This window comes from Narcine bancroftii, chromosome 4, assembly GCF_036971445.1.
Source record: "Narcine bancroftii isolate sNarBan1 chromosome 4, sNarBan1.hap1, whole genome shotgun sequence".
NCBI lineage: Eukaryota > Metazoa > Chordata > Chondrichthyes > Torpediniformes > Narcinidae > Narcine > Narcine bancroftii.
This window is the reverse complement of record NC_091472.1, coordinates 66,964,742-66,986,033: the sequence shown is the minus strand read 5'-3', so window position 1 is coordinate 66,986,033 and position 21,292 is coordinate 66,964,742. Positions and strand designations below refer to the sequence as shown.

General features: G+C 42.0%; 1 protein-coding gene across 4 annotated transcripts in view; it reads right to left on the bottom strand.

Moving 5' to 3' along the window:
- LOC138760648 (serine/threonine-protein kinase VRK1-like) overlaps positions 1-21,292 on the bottom strand; it is a 67,196-nt gene that overhangs the window by 30,587 nt on the left and 15,317 nt on the right. The gene's annotated exons all lie outside the window — the stretch shown is intronic.

Sequence of the window (21,292 nt, the reverse complement as noted above, 5' to 3'; positions counted from 1 at the left end):
GTCAACTGATTTTGCAGTGACCGTAATTCTTCCCCACCCAGCCCCCCCCAGAAAAGATTTTAATCTTCATATATAACAAAGGTCACTCTCTTAATTCCCTCCTTACTTCCTCTCTTCCCTTACTTTCCCTTAATTATTTCTTATCTATACTCTATATATTTTCTTTTAAATATACATACACACATATATACACACATATCTATATATATACATACATATCTATATATATATATACATACATATCTATATATATATATATATACATACATATCTATATATATATATAGATATACATACATATCTATATATATATATAGATATACATACATATCTATATATATACCCACATACACACATACAGAAAGTTTGTGGTCATTTTTGCTCTCGTTACATGTCTTCATCTCTCTGTCTGTTTTGTAGTTGTTCTGCAAATTTTTGTGCTTCCTCTGGATCCGAGAATAGTCTGTTTTGCTGCCCTGGAATTACTATTTTAAGTACCGCTGGGTACTTTAGCATAAATTTATATCCTTTTTTCCATAGGATCGCTTTTGCTGTATTAAACTCCTTCCTCTTCTTCAGGAGTTCAAAACTTATATCTGGATAGAAAAAAAATTTTTGACCTTTGTATTGCAGTGGCTTTTTGTCTTCTTATTTTCTTCATTGCTTTCTCCAATATATTTTCTCTTGTTGTATATCTTAGGAATTTTACTAAAATGGATCTTGGTTTTTGTTGTGGTTTAGGGGCTAATGTTCTATGTGCCCTTTCTATTTCAATTTCTTCCTGTAATTCTGGTCTTCCTAGGACCCTGGGGATCCAATCTTTTATAAATTCTCTCATATTCTTGCCTTCTTCATCTTCCTTAAGGCCCACTATCTTTATATTATTTCTTCTATTATAATTTTCCATTATATCTATCTTCTGAGCTAACAGCTCTTGTGTCTCTTTAACTTTTTTTATTAGATTCTTCTAATTTCTTTTTTAAGTCATCTACTTCCATTTCTATGGCTGTTTCTCGTTCTTCCACCTTGTCCACTCTTTTTCCTATATCTGACATGACCATCTCTAATCTATTCATTTTTTCTTCTGTACTTTTTATTCTTTTTATTTCACTAAATTCTTGTGATTGCCATTCTTTTATTGATTCCATGTATTCTTTAAAAAAAAATTATCCATGTACTTGCCTTTCCCTTCTTCTTCCATTTCTCTGTGTTCTTCCTCTTCTTCTTCCTCTGGGTTGGTCATCTGTTGTTTCTTTGATTTCCTTTTACTCTCTTCTTTCTTGTTCTCGTTGTTTTCTATGTTCTCCTCTTGCTGCTGTGTTGTGGCTGTCAATTTCAGCTGTGGAGATCAACTCCTCAGCTGGTAGCCCCTCCCGTCAGTGTTTTTTTTGTCTTGCACGGTTGTGCACTTTTGCTTGGCTCCGCGAGCCATTTTTGTAGTCCTGAGCTCGGGACTTCAACTGACCTGAGGGAGCGGGCTTCTCTCTCCACAGCGGGCCTCCTCAGACAGGTAAGGCCTTCACCTTCTTCTTCTGATGTCTTTTCTTCTTCTCTTCTTCCCGTTGCTTTCGACTTTTCTTTCTTCGTTGCCATTTTCTTCCCACCTTTACTTTCACTTTATTTTAATTTTCGTGTTTGTGCCTTTGTGTTTTCTGTTTTTTTTAATTTTTTCCGGAGAGGGCTGGAGTTCCCCGACCGGCCACTACTCCATCACGTGACTCCCCTCCAGTCCCATCTGTAAATTAACAGCATTCTGTGACTTAAAGCAACATGTGAAAGCCTTGTTTAAATATTTAGTTTAAAAAAAAACATTAAATACATAACCTTTGATAAAGCCTATATGAAAAGCAAAATACCATAAATGCAGGAATCCTGAAATAAAAAAAAGAGAAAATGCTGGGAGCTCTCAGCAGGTCAGGCAGCGCCTGTGGGCATGCCAGCAATGTTTTGCAATCATTTTGCAATTTAAAATCACAAGACCTGAGAATTTGCTGGCCCACCTACTGCAGAAACAAACTTTCAGGTTGTGTAATCCATCTGAATTACAGTGGAAACCTGGCTCCTGATCTTAGGCCCAAAGAGAAGCTCAGTCTGGGTTCAATTTAAACCAGGTCTCCAGCCAAAAGCTCAAGGCTAGAAACACAGTAAAAACCCATTTCCAAAATCAAAGCTAAACTAACAATAAGTAGGTTTTTATTTTTGCATCTTTCCTCCTTTTCTTAAACATTCACACTATTTCCTTTCTCCTCTGTTCACCTCAGTTCATTAATGGAAGAGCACTCTGCTCTGTGAATGTAGTACTCCAATCACAAGGTATCAGAAGAAGTTGCCAGCGAGAAGAAGCAATTCTACACGTTGATAGCGACCTGAATGCAAACTTTACTTCCTACCAATACACCCACTCTACATTAATTTGGAACATTATAAATATAGTACAGCTCCGTTTATCCAAAAATCAGATTTTCCAAAATCCTCAGTTATCCAGAAAAAAAAATTAATTTCGGATAAATGAGGATATTCAAACCAAACAGAAATCCTCAATTATCTGAAATTCATTTTGCCTCCCAAAAATATCAGATAAATGAGGATTCTGAAACAAATCAAAAATCTTTATTTATCTGAATTTTTCTGACAGCAAACTAACGTCATAGCTTTAAAAATTTTAAACCCTGTACGCTCATGTGTGTCTTTGATTCGCCATTTTATTCCGACAGAGCACTCAAGGATTTTGCGATAGCAACGAGGTCTGCAGACAGCACTGTGGATGTGACTGAAAAATACTTGTACAGGTACACTCACATATAAGAGGAAACGTGTATGTCTGTCCATACAGGAGAAACTGAAGCTCTGCAGAAGCTGAACAGTGGTCTGACTGTAAAGACTTACAGAGGAGTATGGAGTGGGAACAACTACAATTTATGATTTGAAGAGACAAAAGGATAAAATTCTGAGGTTTTATGCAATGATGAGCAGATGATGAAAGATAGAAAGAACCTGCATTTGGGTAAAAATGAGGACCTCGAGCACGTACTGATAGAGTGGATCCATCAATGGCACAGTAAACATATGCCCCTTAATGGATTGCTTGTCATGAAATAAGCCAAGATCTACCATGAACAACTTGGCATTGGAGATCCCTGTGAATACTCAACTGGCTGGTTGTGTAGATTTAAGACAAAGCCTTAAAATGTTAAAAATCAGTGGTGAGAAAGGATCAGCTAATCACAAAGTGGTAAAGCAATACACTGATGAGTTTGGAAAGATCAGAGCTGATGAGAATTTGACCCTGGAACAAGTGTACAACACTGATGAGACATCACTGTTTTGGCATTATTGTAAAGATTCCAAGGACAAAATAACTGTGCTGCAGTGTGTTAACACAGCTGGCACGCACAAGTGTAAACTGGCTGATTGGCAAAAGCTTGCATCCATGTTGCTTCAAAGGAAAGCATTGTTTACCGGTGCATTATTATGCTAATAGAAAGGCATGGGTCACCTGGGATATCTGACCTGATTGGATCAAGAAACATTTTGTGCCTGAGGCTCGTGCTCACTGTTGGCAAGCTGGACTGGATGTGGACTGTAGGATCTTTTTATTCCTTGATATCTGTCTGCTCATCCTCCAGTTGAGAATCTCACCAAGGATAATGTGCAAGTCACGTACCTTCCTCCCAACGTGACATCTTTAATTCAACCTTGCGACCAAAGCATCCTGAGGTCAATGAAAAGTGAATACAAAAATACGTTCTTGAATAACATTTCACCTGTGAACAAACCTGTGGGAAATTTCTTGAAGTTTACCATAAAGGATGGCATTTATGCTGCTGCCCTCATTTGATCTGGTGATGATGAGGATGTTAATTTCCGGAGGCTTCCGGATTTTGTGGTTTTCAACATTGACAATAAGTCCATGTACTGACCAACCAACATTGAAATTGCGGAAATGATTCTAACTGAGGGTGATTGCCATGATAGAGAGGACGTTGATCCCTCACCCAACACTGGAGAAAAAGATCCTATGGATGACATTTTGAAAATGTGCGATGGACTTATTAATGCACTAGACCAGTGTGCATTCATCACAGAACAGGAAATAATGTCAGTGTATAAAATCAAAGACAGACTGATAAGACAAAAACCATTACTGTTGAGGCAGACGACACTGGCGGAGACATTAGGAACAACCTCTGAGTAGAAATTCGAGTTTTTAATATTGGATTTACAATACCTCATCTTATTTTGTGAGATGAGTGATCTGAAAAATACCTCTCGCGGATTTATTTTATTTTGGTGTTGGATTTATTTTATTTTGTTCAGGTTGTTTTCTGCTGTGAATTAAATGTTATTTCATGCTTTAAAAGGCTTCCTTTGACTGTTCTTATTGTCCAAACACTGTTACAAATGATTTGCTGTTGCTTCTGGGATGTTGTTAAAAAAATGACCAGTTCTCCAAAAAAAAATGTTTATCTGAAATAAGGGCAGTCCCAACCATTTTGGATAAACGGAGTTGCAAGGTAATGGGATGAAAATCTGCCTCCATAACAAAGAAGCCCCATGCAATATCTAATAAACTTTTAAATTAATAGACATCAATTATCAGACAAGATTGTTTTGATGAGTCTGTGTTCAATTTTGGAGGCATCCTGTAGAGCAGAGGTGGCCAACGTTTTAATTTTTAATTCAGTCATACAGCACAGTAACAGGCCATTTTGGCCCATGAGTATGTACCAGGGGTGTAGATTAAATGAGCCGAAATTACCTATTACCGTGCTGAATGTCTAAATTAAGAATTGGCCAACCTGTTGTAGAGGATCTACCTTCTCAAGTAAGCCTGTTAAAAGGATAAAATATTGAATTATATTTATTAGATGAGACTGCAGTTTCCAGTGCTCAAGAGTCAACATTTTTGTCTGTGGGGAGGTACTACACATTTGTTTCAAAGCACAAGTTCAATAGAATGGGCAAAACATGGGCAGATCCATGAAGCGGCAATCTCAACAAGTATCACACCAAGTAATTATAGCATAAAATTGGTCTATTATACAATGGATATGTGCAATTTTCATACAATATGCAATATTCTATCCGAGGTTAAAAAGTTGGGGCTACATCACTGGTTTAAACACAATGATAAAAGCAGCAGTTCTTTACATTCATACCTAAATTTTAGATAAAACATTAAATCTAAAACAGGCACAACTGTGGCAGCCATGACAATTCAGATGATTGCACTGTGCAAATGCTTACAGCTGGGACTAATTAAATGAAGCCAGTTTTCTGACAAAGGGCATTGCTTCAAGAAAAACAAGATGAAAAATAAATCATGTGTGGTTTGGAGTAAGCTAAACCACAAAGCACACTTTATAAAATATAAACTTTTTTTTAAAAAAAAAGCTTTTTGAAAAAATTGTCAATGATGGAACCAATACTTCTTCCTAGTAGGCACTAATCTCCATCCATTATTCTTCATGTTTGGTAACAGGAAAGACTTTCAAGTGGGTTCTTACTGTGATTGTTGAACCTCCATAGCCCTAGCAGTCATGACAGCAGGTGTCCTTTCAAAGCTATTACTGCAAGAGCATGGGCTAAAGGGATAGTAACCCAGAGGATTAGGTATACTGATTGGCCACTCTCCTTCAAAGTGGCATTATTCCATGGGACAGCTCCTCACGACTGACCTGGGATAAACCTACTCACAGAACTTAAAGTGGAACTGTATTATCAAATGGCCCCTTCCTGATACAACTCAGTACCTGGTGCCATCCTCCGGGACATCTTGGCTTTAATTCCCGCGCTCGTTTAGGTTGGCACGGTACAAGGGATCTTTATAACGACAAAGAAATTTAACATGCATTGGTGGGGGGAGGGGTTGGGAACGGCAGACTAAGGAAACACAATCATGACCGTAAAGTTAAACTAATTGGTAGTGTAAAGTAAAAGCCAGAGGACATCCAAACCCTGCCAAAAATATTGTTGATACAAGGTCAGTTGAAATATTAAAGATTGTGACCTTGCTAGTGGTGTATCAAAAGAATGCACAAAGCCAGGCCAATAGAATGAGGTAATGATAGGTCATTATTTGATTGAGTGCTGGTCTAAAAAAAGAGACTGGATGACCTATTTTCATTCAACTTTCACTTATCTTAGACCAATACAGTCAGAAAATAAAGGTGAATGTGAACAGAGAACAAGCCAATCAGGCATCATCCCAACAGAATACTGCATAGTCCCAGGTCTCTGTGTCCTATGAGATGTGAGTTTCAGTATGAATATTCTTACTGGCACAGCCACCTGACATAGGCACAATTCCAAACTCCAGAGAAAACAAGGGATCCATTGGCTGTCAAGGTGACAATGAAGCATTATATAATCAGGTGCTATTATTGAGTAAATCTGAAAATAATTGCAACATTTGACAGGTAGCCATTTAGTGTTCTGTAAGGAAAGTCAGCAAGACATTCCATTCAAAAGACAGATAATTATAGCAAGGCTGAGCTTTGCTGAAATTGCATATTTCCTCACATTGCCCATATTACACAGTCCCAAAGAATATACAGGAATGGAGAGACCTGGGGGAATACATGTGTGTAAATCTTTAGAAGTGGCAATTAAATCATATATAGAATCTCAAGCTTCATGAACAGTGGCATGGAATACAACAAGAAGTTCTGTTGAATTTTCATTAAATGGTTGTTAGGCCAAAACTAGATTATAACATCACAACACTTTATATAGGATGTGAATTTCCTAAAGAATGCAGAGGGAATTTACTGAAAAAATATAATGGGACGAGGGAGTTAAACTACAAAGCCAGTTTGGGAAAAACTGGTGGTTGCATAAATTGAATAATATTGAAATGAGGTTGAAGACACAAAAAATAAAGGGGGAATCCCTTTGATGCAGTGTGGAGTGTCGAAGATGATATGCAGGGCTGCAAAAGGGAATGGGACCAAAGAACGTTACAGCACAGAAAAAGGCCATTTGGCCCTTTTAGTCTGTGCCAACCACTATTCTGCTAGTCTCACTGACCTGTTCCCTCTCCATAACCTTCCAGACCTCTCCCATCCACGTATCTATCCAATTGATTCTTAAAACACAAGATTGAGCCCTCATTCACATCAGATGGCAGTCTATTCCACACTCCCACCACTGAGTGAACTTTCCCCTAATCTTCCCTCTAAACCTTTCCCCTTTCTGCTTGAAACTATGATCTCTCGTATTTATCTCCCCCAATCCAAGTGGAAAAAGCCTACTCACATCCACTATCTATACCTCATAATCTTGTAAATCTCTATCAAATCTCCCCTCATTCTTCTTTGCTCCAAGAAATTAAGTCCTAACCTAATTAATCTTTCCCTCTAACTCAACTCCTGAAGACCTGACAACATCCTAGTAAATCTCTGTACTCTTTCAATCGTACTAATTGATATCCTTCCAGAGTAAATCACAAAAATCTGTAGACATCATGGTTGAAGTAAAAGCACAAAATGCTTGGTTGAAGTAAAAACACAAAAGTCTCCAGCATTTTGTGTTTTTACGATATCCTTCCTGTAGTTAGGCAACCAGAACTGCACACAATATTCCAAATTTGGCTTCACCAATGTCTTAAACAACTTCAACATAACATCCCAACTCTTGTACTCAATACTTTGATTTATAAAGGGTAAGATGCCAAAAGCTTTCTTTACAACCCTGTCCACCTGCAATGCCACCTTCAGGGAACAATGTATCTGTATTTCCAGATCTCTTTGCAGCTCCGCACTCCTCAATGGCCTACCATCTACTGTATATGTTAATTTACTGGGACAGAATGAATTTTTCTCCAAAATGTCAAAACAGACTCACTACGCTAAATGATCCTTTCAGCCATAAAGATGTTCAGATTCTATGCATTATTTTGTGTTAAACTGAAAGCCTTACTTTTCAGCACTACCCATAGGCAACATCACTGTTATTCTTGTCACCTTCCCCAGCTGCAGGACAGCCCCTTTTAGAGCCATCACATGCAGATAGCACCTCTACAATACCTTTCAAATTTTAACTAATTGGAATATCTTTGCTGGTGAACGCATGTGAAATCAATTGACAGGTTTAGGAGGAACTAAGTAGAGGGGCGGTTCAGTGTGCTTGCAGGTCAAATCCCACGTGAAAGAAACAATACTGATCAGCAGGGGAAAAAAAACTGCTGGAGGAATCAGCTGGATAGACAGCACCTATAGAAAGAAATGGACACTCAGTATTTTTAATAGAAACCCTGCTTTAGGACTGATTATTGTTGGATTATCCCGTACAGAGGCTGTTGTGAAGGTAAAGCTGGACAGATCAGTATACCCAATCCTCTGGCTTACCATCCCTTTGGACCATACTCTTGCGGTAATAGCTTTTAAAGGACGCCTGCACAGCCAGTATGTCGAACCTGTACCTTGTGAGAGTTGGCGGAGGACAGTGGCATCTCAACTAAGTGGCCACACCTTGCAGAATGAATACAATGACCTGCCTTTCAACACAATAGAATTTCAGAACGAGAGTTTAATGCAAATTCCTTTAAAAGTGTCCATTTAACACAGGTTTCTATTCCATTAACTTTCAGAACTGACCAAATGGACTACATAATCTATTTCACCCCTGAAATCTCCTGTGAACTTAATTATAACAACTAGAAGCAAAGCAAGATTTGCTCAGTGCCTGAACATCAACAAGCAGCAGTTTTACACCCACATACTTGGACAGCAGTGTGATGAATAAATCAGGATCAGGCTATTGGTACTAAAAATCTATATTTTACGATTTTCTTTTTGGCTTGGCTTCGCGGACGAAGATTTATGGAGGGGTAAACGTCCACTTCAGCTGCAGGCTCGTTTGTGGCTGACAAGTCCGATGCGGGACAGGCAGACACGGTTGTAAGGGAAAATTGGTTGGTTGGGGTTGGGTGTTGGGTTTTTCCTCCTTTGACTTTTGACAGTGAGGTGGGCTCTGCGGTCTTCTTCAAAGGAGATTTTACAAAATAGCTTAATCCTCATTTATTTGGCTTTGGGCATGCCCACTGCATTACTGAGGTGTTGAGTGAACACTAAAGTGTCTCTATATAAAGCTCTAATACAGTGCTCAACAACTTCTGTTGCCCATGAAGTCTAACTTGGCAAGAAAAGTTAATAAAGATAAAATAAAGTGATTTTTGTTTTGCTTAAATAACAGTTTACCAGGGCTTGAGAATTTGCACGTCTTCTCAAACTCATTGTCATCGAACATCTTCTCAAGAATTACATCTTAATTTACTGGGACAACCAGTAAATACTATTTTTTTTTTTCTTCTTTCTTTGGCTTGGCTTCGCGGACGAAGATTTATGGAGGGGGTAAAAAGTCCACGTCAGCTGCAGGCTCGTTTGTGGCTGACAAGTCCGATGCGGGACAGGCAGACACGATTGCAGCGGTTGCAAGGGAAAATTGGTTGGTTGGGGTTGGGTGTTGGGTTTTTCCTCCTTTGCCTTTTGTCAGTGAGGTGGGCTCTGCGGTCTTCTTCAAAGGAGGTTGCTGCCCGCCAAACTGTGAGGCGCCAAGATGCACGGTTTGAGGCGTTATCAGCCCACTGGCGGTGGTCAATGTGGCAGGCACCAAGAGATTTCTTTAGGCAGTCCTTGTACCTTTTCTTTGGTGCACCTCTGTCACAGTGGCCAGTGGAGAGCTCGCCATATAATACGATCTTGGGAAGGCGATGGTCCTCCATTCTGGAGACGTGACCCATCCAGCGCAGCTGGATCTTCAGCAGCGTGGACTCGATGCTGTCGACCTCTGCCATCTCGAGTACTTCGACGTTAGGGGTGTAAGCGCTCCAATGGATGTTGAGGATGGAGCGGAGACAACGCTGGTGGAAGCGTTCTAGGAGCCGTAGGTGGTGCCGGTAGAGGACCCATGATTCGGAGCCGAACAGGAGTGTGGGTATGACAACGGCTCTGTATACGCTTATCTTTGTGAGGTTTTTCAGTTGGTTGTTTTTCCAGACTCTTTTGTGTAGTCTTCCAAAGGCGCTATTTGCCTTGGCGAGTCTGTTGTCTATCTCATTGTCGATCCTTGCATCTGATGAAATGGTGCAGCCGAGATAGGTAAACTGGTTGACCGTTTTGAGTTTTGTGTGCCCGATGGAGATGTGGGGGGGCTGGTAGTCATGGAGGGGAGCTGGCTGATGGAGGACCTCAGTTTTCTTCAGGCTGACTTCCAGGCCAAACATTTTGGCAGTTTCCGCAAAGCAGGACGTCAAGCGCTGAAGAGCTGGCTCTGAATGGGCAACTAAAGCGGCATCATCTGCAAAGAGTAGTTCACGGACAAGTTTCTCTTGTGTCTTGGTGTGAGCTTGCAGGCGCCTCAGATTGAAGAGACTGCCATCCGTGCGGTACCGGATGTAAACAGCGTCTTCATTGTTGGGGTCTTTCATGGCTTGGTTCAGCATCATGCTGAAGAAGATTGAAAAGAGGGTTGGTGCGAGAACACAGCCTTGCTTCACGCCATTGTTAATGGAGAAGGGTTCAGAGAGCTCATTGCTGTATCTGACCCGACCTTGTTGGTTTTCGTGCAGTTGGATAATCATGTTGAGGAACTTTGGGGGACATCCGATGCGCTCTAGTATTTGCCAAAGCCCTTTCCTGCTCACGGTGTCGAAGGCTTTGGTGAGGTCAACAAAGGTGATGTAGAGTCCTTTGTTTTGTTCTCTGCACTTTTCTTGGAGCTGTCTGAGGGCAAAGACCATGTCAGTGGTTCCTCTGTTTGCGCGAAAGCCGCACTGTGATTCTGGGAGAATATTCTCGGCGACATTAGGTATTATTCTATTTAGTAGAATCCTAGCAAAGATTTTGCCTGCAATGGAGAGCAACGTGATTCCCCTGTAGTTTGAGCAGTCTGATTTCTCGCCTTTGTTTTTGTACAGGGTGATGATGGTGGCATCACGAAGATCCTGAGGCAGTTTACCTTGGTCCCAACAAAGCTTGAAAAACTCATGCAGTTTGGCATGCAGAGTTTTGCCGCCAGCCTTCCAGACTTCTGGGGGGATTCCATCCATACCTGCTGCTTTGCCACTTTTCAGTTGTTCGATTGCCTTATATGTCTCATCCAGGGTGGGAACCTCATCCAGCTCTAGCCTTAGGGGCTGTTGAGGGAGCTGGAGCAGGGCGGAATCTTGGACTGAGCGGTTGGCACTGAAAAGAGATTGGAAGTGTTCTGACCATCGGTTGAGGATGGAGATCTTGTCGCTGAGGAGGACTTTGCCGTCTGAGCTGCACAGCGGGCTTTGGACTTGGGGTGAGGGGCCGTACACAGCCTTTAGAGCCTCGTAGAAACCCCTGAAGTCACCAATGTCCGCGCTGAGCTGTGTTCGTTTGGCGAGGCTAGTCCACCACTCATTTTGGATCTCCCGGAGTTTGCGCTGAAGATGGCTGCATGTGCGACGGAAGGCTTGTTTCTTCTCTGGACAGGACGGCTTTGTAAGGTGAGCCTGGTGGGCAGCTCGCTTCTTTGCCAGCAGCTCCTGGATTTCCTGGCTGTTTTCGTCAAACCAGTCCTTGTTTTTCCTGGAGGAGAAGCCCAGTACCTCTTCAGTGGATTGCAGTATGGTAGTCTTCAACTGATCCCAGAGGGTTTCAGGGGACGGGTCCGTGAGGCGGGTTGCAACGTCGAGCTTTGCTTTGAGGTTTGCCTGGAAGTTTCCTCTCGCTTCGTCTGACTGCAGTTTTCCAACATTGAACCTCTTTCTGGGGGCTTTATTGTTCCTGGGCTTTGGCTTGAAGTGAAGGTTGAGCTTGCAGCGAACCAGCCGGTGGTCAGTGTGGCATTCCGCGCTAGGCATGACCCTGGTGTGGAGCACATCTTGTTTGTCACTTTCTCGCACCAGGATGTAGTCCAGGAGGTGCCAGTGTTTGGATCGGGGATGCATCCAGGTGGTCTTAAGGTAAATACTATATTCAAGTAGAATATGGGCCGCTGGTCAAAAAAATCTTTTGCTTAACAAAAGCCTTGGGAGAAGACCATTAAAATGATATTGATTAAGAGATGGGGAAGTGCAGAGAGACCTAGGGGTACTTGTACACCAGTCTCTGAAGGCGAGCATGCAGGTACAGCAGGCAGTTAAAAAGGCAAATGGTATGTCATATCAAGAGGGTTTGAGTATAGGAACAAGGATACCTTACTGCAGCTGTACAGAGCCTTGGTGAGACCCCATCTGGAGTATTGTGTGCAGTTTTGGTCACCTGATCTGAGAAATCAGACTGCTCAAACTACAGGGGAATCACGCTGCTCTCCATTGCAGGCAAAATCTTCGCTAGGATTCTACTAAATAGAATAATACCTAGTGTCGCCGAGAATATTCTCCCAGAATCACAGTGCGGCTTTCGCGCAAACAGAGGAACTACTGACATGGTCTTTGCCCTCAGACACCTCCAAGAAAAGTGCAGAGAACAAAACAAAGGACTCTACATCACCTTTGTTGACCTCACCAAAGCCTTCGACACCGTGAGCAGGAAAGGGCTTTGGCAAATACTAGAGCGCATCGGATGTCCCCCAAAGTTCCTCAACATGATTATCCAACTGCACGAAAACCAACAAGGTCGGGTCAGATACAGCAATGAGCTCTCTGAACCCTTCTCCATTAACAATGGCGTGAAGCAAGGCTGTGTTCTCGCACCAACTCTCCTTTCAATCTTTTTCAGCATGATGCTGAACCAAGCCATGAAAGACCCCAACAATGAAGACGCTGTTTACATCCGGTACCGCACGGATGGCAGTCTCTTCAATCTGAGGCGCCTGCTAGCTCACACCAAGACACAAGAGAAACTTGTCCGTGAACTACTCTTTGCAGACGATGCCGCTTTAGTTGCCCATTCAGAGCCAGCTCTTCAGCGCTTGACGTCCTGCTTTGCGGAAACTGCCAAAATGTTTGGCCTGGAAGTCAGCCTGAAGAAAACTGAGGTCCTCCATCAGCCAGCTCCCCACCATGACTACCAGCCCCCCCACATCTCCATCGGGCACACAAAACTCAAAACGGTCAACCAGTTTACCTATCTCGGCTGCACCATTTCATCAGATGCAAGGATCGACAATGAGATAGACAACAGACTCGCCAAGGCAAATAGCGCCTTTGGAAGACTACACAAAAGAGTCTGGAAAAACAACCAACTGAAAAACCTCACAAAGATAAGCGTATACAGAGCCGTTGTCATACCCACACTCCTGTTCGGCTCCGAATCATGGGTCCTCTACCGGCATCACCTACGGCTCCTAGAACGCTTCCACCAGCGTTGTCTCCGCTCCATCCTCAACATCCATTGGAGCGCTTTCATCCCTAACGTCGAAGTACTCAAGATGGGAGAGGTCGACAGCATCGAGTCCACGCTGCTGAAGATCCAGCTGCGCTGGGTGGGTCACGTCTCCAGAATGGAGGACCATCGCCTTCCCAAGATCGCGTTATATGGTGAGCTCTCCACTGGCCACCGTGACAGAGGTGCACCAAAGAAAAGGTACAAGGACTGCCTAAAGAAATCTCTTGGTGCCTGCCACATTGACCACCGCCAGTGGGCTGATATCACCTCAAACCGTGCATCTTGGCGCCTCACAGTTTGGCGGGCAGCAACCTCCTTTGAAGAAGACCGCAGAGCCCACCTCACTGACAAAAGGCAAAGGAGGAAAAACCCAACACCCAACCCCAACCAACCAATTTTCCCCTGCAGCCGCTGCAACCGTGTCTGCCTGTCCCGCATCGGACTTGTCAGCCACAAATGAGCCTGCAGCTGACGTGGACTTTTACCCCCTCCATAAATCTTAGTCCGCGAAGCCAAGCCAAAGAAGATCTAAGGAAGGATGTTCTTGCAATGGAGGGAGTGCAGAGGCGATTCACCAGGCTGATACCTGGAATGGCAGGAATGACTTATGAGGAAAGATTGTGCAATTTGGGATTGTACTCGCTGGAGTTTAGAAGATTGAGAGGGGATCTCATAGAGACATATAAAATTCTGGCAACACTGGACAGAATGGATGAAGATGGGATGTTTCCAATGATGGGAAAATCCAGAACCCGGGGCCATGGTTTGAGGATAATAGGCAAACCATTTAGGACCGAGATGAGGAGGAATTTCTTTACCCAGAGGGTGGTGAATCTGTGGAATTCATTGCCACAGAGGGCAGTAGAGGAAGGTTCATTAAATATATTTAAGAGGGAATTAGATCTATTTCTTCAGTATAAGGGTATTAAAGGTTACGGAGAGAAGGCGGGGACGGGGTACTGAACTTTAAGATCAGCCATGATCTCGTTGAATGGCGGAGTAGGCTCGAAGGGTCGAATGACCTACTCCTGCTCCTATCATCTATGTTTCTATGATTAGTGCAGGTATTATTGTACCTGCTTCAGCTTTCCTCAGTTGGATGGGAAGCACTCTCCCCATTTCATCTAAGTTCTTACATTCCTCCCACTGGTTTATAAGAAAATCACATTCCCATCAATGCGTTGTAAAACGCAAAAGTCTGCAGACACCACGGTTGAAGTAAAAATACAACGCTGGAGAAACTCAGCAGGTCAAACAGTCTATTTTGTATAGAAAAGATAAATATATATAACCAAAGTTTCAGGCTTGAGTCCTTTATCAAGGCAAAATGTAGGCAGGTGCCAGACTACATACTTTGATGAAGGGCTCGAACCCAAAACATTGATTATGTATCTTTATCCTTGCTGTACAAAGTACACTGTTTGACCTACCATATATACTTCTGACCACTTTTTCAGGCCAAAAAAGGGGTCGACATTTTTTTTTAATAAGAAAATTTAACCCTCCCCTCCTATTTTATTTTTCATATTTTTAACCCCCACTCATTCCCAAACTTTTGACCTTATGAAGTAGTTATGATATTCAGGCATTGGGAACTCGGATGGCTGGGACCTGGTGTTAAGTCCGGGGCATCAGTTCAGAAGGGCAGGCAGCCATGGCGAGGATCCAGTCGTGAGTTTGGATGCTTGGGTGGCCGGGGCGAGAAATCATGTGTGGGAGTTTGCGCAGGCTTCCAGAGCATCGGGAATGTGGATGCGCGAGCGGCCGGGGTGTTGGGAGTTTGGGTATGTGGTCAGCCTGGGCAACAGAAGTTTGAATGCACAGGCCGCCACGGCGATCGGAGCTAGTACGCGCGGGCGGCCGGGGCGATCTGAGCTAGTACGCGCGGACGGCCGGAGCGATCGGAGCTAGTATGCGCGGGCGGGCGGGGCGATCAGAGCTAGTACGCGCAGGCGGCCAGGGCGATCGGAGCTAGTACGCGCGGGCGGCCGGAGCGATCTGAGCTAGTATGCGCAGGCGGGCGGGGCGATCGGAGCTAGTATGCATGGTTGTTCAGGCCAAGGATCTGTGGTCAGCTCAGATGGGTGGGCCTTTGGGGTAAGGGTCTCCAGTTGGGAGCTTGAGCAGGCAGTTGGGGCCAAAACTGGGGAGGGGGGGGAAGGGAGGTCAACTTTTACATGGGTCATAAAAAAACACCCGATTCTTGGGGCAAAAAAGGTTGTGGGGGGGTCGACTATTACACGGTATCGACGATTACTCAAGTATATACAGTACTGAGTTTCTCCAGCATTGTGTTTTTACTTTTTCCCATCAGTGAGTAAATTCTCCAACTTTTAATTAACTATTCCAAGCATTTCTGCATTCCTTTATAGAAAATCACATTATTTCACAAATTTAGTCTGCACTTGTAGACTTCTTCATTTCCCCCTTATTCTTGTTTGGAGCAACTATAATGTATGCCACTTCTAAACATTCAGACCAGGAATATTTAATATTCTCAAAGACCATTATTGATAATGTAAGTCCAGTCAACATTTATCTTAATACAGATAGACCTTGACTTACGATGCTCCGACTTATGATATTTCGAAGTTACGATGATCAGAATCTGTTCAGAATAAGGGTAAGTCGGGATCTACCTGTATCAACGTGGTTGCTTTTCTTTCTCTGAAGGAAATGATTCTGTTCAATCAGCACTCGCAGATCACTTCCCAAACGTGCTTTGTCGGACCCAACACCATTTTTAAAAAAGGTAATATGCCATTGCTGGGGAGGGAGAGAGAGCGACAGCAATCAACGCATGTGTTCAAAATCACTTCGTAGTTGCAAAGTGACGCGACCACGCCTAGTTGCCAGGCGTCATCTTGAGCTCCAAGCAGGAGCGGAGACATTGGCCTCCCACTGTTGTCAGATCAAAGGCCCTGCTGCCACCGGGTGGCTCCCAGCAGGAGCGGGGATGTCAGGTCAGCCTCCAGGTAGGAGCAGGAACATCAACCTCCTGGCAGGAGAGGCTCACCAGACTACCTGTATAGGTTGACCCTGACTTATGATAACTTCACCTTACAATTCGAGTCGCGGAACCGAACCTCATTGTAAGTCAGGGTCTATCTGTATTTAATTGATCCATTCCTGCTTAGAACACAGGACACATCAACTCTTTAGCCATGAGGGTAAACTGTTGTGATTTATTTGCTGAATGTATATGAAATATCACTTTTTAAACTAAGCCTACAAAGTGAGAATTACACCCACAGCTCAGAATTTTTATCCAGTGAAGCAGCCAAGCCACATAGGCCAGCAGCTCTCTACTGGTAACCTAATATTTGAAATCTGCAATAGTTGTACAGTGACCATTATTCATTGTGGTCCTTTGGTTATGAATGTCCTGGCAGCAGCTCAGATGTCCTGTGGTCACACAAAATGAAAAGGCTTATAGTGAAGACTAACACATGAAAAACACTCAATCAGGGTATTGAAAATTAGAAGGCTAATTAGGCTTTTTTTTTTTAAAACTTGGCATGAATGTGACAAACTCCTTCCCTAAATATTACAGGAACTCATAAAACACAACTATGAAGGACATGAGATTTTTTTTTAAGTATTTATATTTGATTCATCGGATTAATGGTTTGTATTTTAATTGGTGACACAATGACTTGCAGACCCATTTGGTTCTTCACTGCCAGACCAGCCAAACAAGCTTACAGTGTTTGTTACATTGTTGTTAAACAAGAAAGTCTGGATTCAAGTGCAATATTACAAATTTGCTGAGAAACTCCTGCTGAGCTTCTCCAGCACTTTTTTGTGTATTGCAGTGAAACAAAGTTTGTAAAAACACAGAAATGCTGGAATATCTCAGCAGGTCTTGCAGCATCCACATGTGATAAAGATATATTACCTCAGCAGAAATGTTCAAAAGTTCAGTTTTAAAATTAGTATCCATTAAAATCTTTATCAATTAAAGCCTGATCAAGTGTATCCAAGAATGTTAAGGAAAATATTGCAGGAGTCCTAGCAGAAATATTTAGCTAATTTGGTGTCTTTATTTTAAAAAAAAGTCTGTAAAGATAAGTAAATGGGTTGCAGGCTAATGAGTTGTGGTTAAATTACTGGAAGGTTCCTGATAACAGGAATATATTTGCATTTTGATAAGTAAGGACTGATTAGGGAATGTCAGCATGGTTTTGTGTGATGGAAATCATGTTTCACAAACTAGACTGAGTGTTTTGAAGAGGTGACCAAAAAGATTGACGAGGGCAGGAAAGGCTGTAGATGTTTTCTATATGGAATAATAACAAGACCCCTAATAACTTTATGCATTGTAGGCTAGATGGTCAGATTCCAGGGAATTAAAGGTGATCCTCGCAGCCCCCTCGGGGTGTCTCACAAAATAATGGAGGAACGCCACGATCCAGCACGACGACGCCCACAGCGTTGCCCTCCAATTGGCCACAACTAAAGGAGCCTAACTGGCCTATAAAAGAAAGCAGATCACAAATGCACCAATCAGTGCTGAGGGGGCTTTGACCATGCCTCTCATCTTGAGAATAAAAGCAGGGCTGTGAGCCCAATAAAGCTCAGTGTTAACTACACTCAACTGGGGTTCATGTCATTCTTTCTGGGAACAGTTCTTTCTGAGCTAACCTGCATACAGCTATAACCTCTTCTGTGCTATAGGCTCTGCAGAGCTGTAGCTTGTAGCTAAAATCTGGCCAATTAGAAACTGAATTGGATTAAAGGTAGGAGACAAAGGGTGGTAATGGAGGGTTGTTACTCAGATTAGAGGCCTATAACCAGTAGTGTGTTCCAGGGATCAGTGCTGGGTCCACTGTTGTCTGTTGGGAGGAAAATATTAATGGCTTAGATGACAATGGAGTTAACATGATTTGTAAGTTTGCAGTTGAGACCAAAATTGATGGTATAGAAAACAGTGTAGAAGGTTGTCTAAAATTGCCACTGGATCCAGATAAAAGAGGAAAGTGGGCCAAAGAATGACACCTATTTAATTTGGACTAGTGTGAGGAGTTGCACTGTGGTGTGTTAAAAGTGATTGGTAGGGTCTTGGGGAGTATTTTAGAACAAAGAGACTGGGGGGGGGGGGGAGGTGGGTGGGTGGTACAGATACACAGTTCCATGAAAGTGGTGACACAATCGGGTGAAGGAATTGTGGAATTGTCTGGCATGCTTGCCTTGATTGGTCAGGACATTAAGATCAGGAGCTGGGATGTTATGTTGCAACTGTACATTTGGAGTACAGTGTGCAGTTACTGGAAAAGGGCACAGAAAAGATTGACCAGAATGTTATTGAGACTGGGGGCTTGAATAACAGAAAGAATGGAACTTTCCTCTTCGAAGTGCAGGAGGCTAAGGTGGGGGAGAGGGGGCTGTACCTAATAGAGGTTTATCAAATGATAAGGGGCATAGAAAAGGTAAACAGTCATAGCTTTATTTTCCTCCCAGAGTAGACAATTTACAACTAGAGGGCATAGATTCAAGGCGAAAAAGGAAATATTTTAAAAGGACTTGAGAGGCACCTTCTTCACATAGAGGGTTGTGGATCCATGGAATGAGCTAACAGATGAAGTGATAGAAGTAGGAAAAATTATTACATTCAAAAGACATTTAGACAGATACATGGATAGGAAAGGTTAGATGGATTTATGTTGAAAGCAAGCAAATGAGACTAGCTTAGTGAGCACAGACACATAGAGAATAAAATCAGTTTCTGTGCTGAGAACTCTGGTTAAAATTCTACTTGAAAGGCAATACAATTCATCTTAAGATGCCAACAATATGTCCTTGGTTTATTCAGAGATGTGACATTTTTAATAGTTTGACCGTTAACAAACTGCACCTGTAAAGTGTTTCACAATGAGTGCGAGACCGAGTCAAACAAACCGGTAACGAACTGCACCTCCAAGGTGTTTCACAATGAGTGCAAGACCGAGTCATACAAACTGGGACCAATGCCTGAAGAGGGCGCACAAAATCAGTGAACCGGTGCGGACTCAAAAGGCCAACATGGCCTGTTTCCGCTCCGTAAATGGTTATATGGTTATATGGATGGGAGGCAAATCCATCCATTCATTCATGCCTTGAAGATCACTGGTAAATTGACTTTGGTAATTTCATTATTCATTAAACAGATCTTAGCAATAGAGGATTAGCAGTCCAAGTCTAATACTGGTATCGGCCCAAGAAAATATTTGGGGATTTGCTAATTGGAACACATCTCATTTACAAAATAATTACCTACTACAGGTGAGCACCATGCCTTCCAAAATTGACAATGCCTCCATCATCATTTCCAAAGTTTTAGGCATTTTTCAAAAAAAAAATCCCAAATGCTATTTATTTTGCAATTTTAGCAAGACAAATATTCCAAGATGTTCAAAGGTTTACATTAAGTAACATTTAAGATGTCTGATGAAGTGGTTTTCAGGGAGATAATCAAAAAACTTGGTTGGAGAGGTAGATGATGAATATTTTTTAAGGAAACAAATGTGCAGAGGAAAGGAAATTTCAGAGTTTTAATTCTCAACAGCTTTAAGAATGACTGTCAATGGATGACCAAATAAAATGAACTTACAACAGGAAGAGCGCAAACATCTCAAAGGGGTCAGGGAATAAATTCTAAATCTTAGGATCTTACCACTAATGGTAGAATTACACATGTGTAAATACAGGTAATATTTGACTAATTAATTTTCCATCACAAATTGAGCATTGGCAATTACTAACCACAACCATTGATTTCCAATTGGGAATTATATAATTTGTGCTTTCTTGTTTGAGACAAGCATACCTCAGAGGATACAGCCACCTACAAACCACCTCTGAGAATCAGCACAGTATTAGCTGAAATCAAATTTTAAATTTAAATTAAAGGTCGTCTGAGCAGTGACACATCCTATCATTATTTCCACTGGTGGTTAGAAAGTGGTACTCCAAATTAGAGAAGTCAAATTAAAATAGACTTGACTTAACCCAAAGATGGAATCCCACTCAACATGCTTCACAATTGAATGTCGTACACCTTGAACTTCTGACATATTTATCGTCCAGTGATATTTGAGGGACTGAATGAGATTAAGGGATCTCTCAGAAGCCTGGGCTGGGGCATTGGATGATTAAAGTGAGTGCTCTAAAATTAAATGTGGCAGAAAAGCAGGCAAGAGATTTATGTGGCAGGAGTCCAAGATTACTCATGGGACATCTTATGTCAGGTTTACATGCAATGCTGCAAAAGCAACACCTTTGGGGGAATGACATTATCTGACGCAATCCAGACGCAAAGAGAACGTCAAGGTACAAGGATGACTTGTATGGAGAAGTGCACGGTCAGATTTCCCAGGTGACGTCATCTTCATGTTTTCTTCTGTAAAGAGCAATTTTCTATTGCAAGATGATGAAAGAAAATAGTATTGAATTTTTAACTACTGGGACCTGTCTGGAGATGTCCATTGTGTTCTTTATTTATTCATGGATTGTGATCCATACTTTCTAATCGAAAATGAGTATAGCATCATTATTTCAACAGTCTCTTAGTTGTCTTTGACAACAAACATTCAATACCTGATATGTGAAATTCCTTCCTTAGTTTCTCCTAACATGCTGGCAATATACAAGTACCTTTCTTCCTCATGCCCATTTTAATTGTCTCAAGTATTTCAATGTGCTTCTTTAACTTGTGTCTAATTTCCTTGAGTATTTAAACATGCTGCATTTTAAATATTTTCAGTGTTTCATTTTCTCTCAGCAGAGATAACATAGTCATCCTTCCAAATTAAGATCCTTTGGCTCATCTTTTATTCAATTAAGGCTTGCCACTTTTTTAAGTAAGTATCAACTTTATTCAAAAGACTATTTTTCAATCAATTCCCACTTGTTAAGATGCACAGAAGAGCAAAATATTTCAACTAATCTGAATGAAAATAAACTCAATTCCTTTTTACTTCCTCCCACCACCTCCCCACCCCCCCCCCACCAAA